Source organism: Macrotis lagotis, chromosome 3 (genome assembly GCF_037893015.1).
Source record: "Macrotis lagotis isolate mMagLag1 chromosome 3, bilby.v1.9.chrom.fasta, whole genome shotgun sequence".
In the NCBI taxonomy this organism is placed as follows: Eukaryota; Metazoa; Chordata; class Mammalia; order Peramelemorphia; family Peramelidae; genus Macrotis; species Macrotis lagotis.
Window position 1 is genome coordinate 229,031,313 of NC_133660.1, and position 2,389 is coordinate 229,033,701.

Genomic DNA, 2,389 nt, shown 5'->3' on the forward strand with positions numbered 1-2,389 from the left:
ATAATAAACATTTTTAGAGAGGAGAAAAATCAGCACAGCTGATGAATACATTGAAAAGTCAGAAAATGCAATGGGAACACTTGTAGACCTCCCACTTGCTTGAAGGGGAGGTTGGGGGTATCCTCTCATATTTTTTCATTCTTGTTTGTCTTGATCTTTATAATTTTGTCACATTTACTTTTGGTTTTTTTATTATGTGTAGTTATTTCCTCCATTTTCATTGTTGTAGTTAACGTGTATACTGTACTCTTGGTTCTTCTTGCTTCGGTCTGCATCAGTTCATTTAAATCTTTCCATACTTCTCTGTATTCATCACACACAACATTTCTGACAACACAGTAATATTCCATTATATTCATACACAATCATTTGCTCAGCCATTCCCCAACTGATAGGCATCTGCCTTGTTTCCAATTCTTAGGTATCACAAAAACATGCAGCTATAAATATTTTGGAGCATATGGGGACTTTCTTCTTATCAATGACAATGAAAGATTTTCATGGTAGGGAGGAGAAAGAGGAGTGATATTCAACTTTTGCTTTAGGAATATCATTTTGACAACTGAGTGAAGAGTATATTGGAGAAGTGAGAGATGGAAAACCACGGGAAGATATTACAACTGTCCAAATAAGGAGTAATGAATGAATAAATGAACATATCATTGTTAAGGGCTTACTCCATACAAAGTTCTAAGAAAAGCCCTGGGAGTAAAGATGGAAAATAAAATAGCTCTAATTTCAGTGAGTTCAAATTCTAATGGGGGATACAATGCATATGGAAGGTTTCAGCCACATGTCAGATGGAAAGGTCCCCTGAGCTTTAGAGTACAGTGGCAGAACAGATGGGAATGTCTCCTCTGTAATCACATTTCCATTGTGAAACTGTACCAATTTCTGATGTTGGACTATTTGGCAGTACCAAGGACTTTGGTAGCATAAACTTTATTAATGAGACCCTGAAGCAAAAGGGAGGGGGAAAATATAAGAAATATAATGAAGGAAGAATCTACAGGATTCAGAGCAGATGGCCTCTAGGCAATGAGAGACAGATTCAGTGAAACAGAACCTCTCAGAGTTGGACATGACTTCATCTAGTTCTACTTAACAAGGAAATGTTTTTATTACATCCATATTATATCCATAGTATATCTATTGTATATTCTATTATATCCATATTATATTATTATCCATATTTTATATATATAATATATATTCTATTATATCCATAATATCTGATCAATATTGAAGACCTCCATCAAAGGGAAACCCTACTATCCTCCAAGGCATCCCTTTCCATTTGTGACATCTCCACCCAGTAGGTGGTCACTCCTGCCATACATGCTTGATGTCCTTTGCAGCAATGCTTCCAATGATGCAGACCTTTTGCTAACTTCTATCCAGCTGATACTATCTTGATAATATTTCTCTTTACTTCCACCAAGGCATCTATTCCATATAGAAAGGTTATTTTGAACACTTGGTCTCATCAGATATGATTATAGTTCATAAATATACCTCCAGTTCCATCCTTTTAGAACCTGCTGTCATCCACAGTTCTTGCCTTCCTACTTCAAGGGATCTCAAGGTATTATGGGAATTTTCCCCTGTACATTTTAGAGGGGGGAAAAACCCTGTTTTCCATTCCCAAATAACACAGGGTGAATCAGTTCCATTTTTCTCTATTCTTAACCAATATATGGGTGGTATGCTTCTTTGCATTAGTACCTCCTAACTCCTAATTCCTAACTGAATCTCGAAATTTGGAGAGGGCATCCTACTCTTCCCAATCATCTTTCTTCCATTTTCTAGGAGAGAAAAGTGTGAGTTAATGTAAATCTGTTCTCAGAGTCAGTAAAATCTATCTACCCAGACAAACACTGGCTATATGATCCTGGGCAAAGTATTTCACAGGGTTCTAGGAAACTCCCTAATACTACTATGAGTTACAGATAAGGAGTAAACTTGCATCAGTAGAAGGAATTTTTTCATCCAGATATTTCCTATGCCAACAAAATTGGAGGTTCAATCATTATCCCTTTATTCCAGGTTCTGATCTATTCTGAGGCTGCTTTATTTAAACTGAGGGGAGGGAGGAGGGAGGGAGGAAGGGAGGGAGAGGAGAGAGACAGACAGACAGACAGACAGACAGACAGACAGACAGACTGACTGACCTTGGTGACTGGTCCCAGTGCCAGAGTCTTTGCATAGGGAGAGGAAAATTCTAGAGCTCCTGTTCCATAAACATCCCCATTTCTTTCAACTAATCTCCATATGGCAGGCATCCTTGTTATCTTCCTCTGACGGTGTCCCTCCTAATTTGTGGAACCCAGGACCAAATACGAGGCTCTAGATGTGTTCTGACCAGGATAGAGAAAAGGAGGGTCATCTT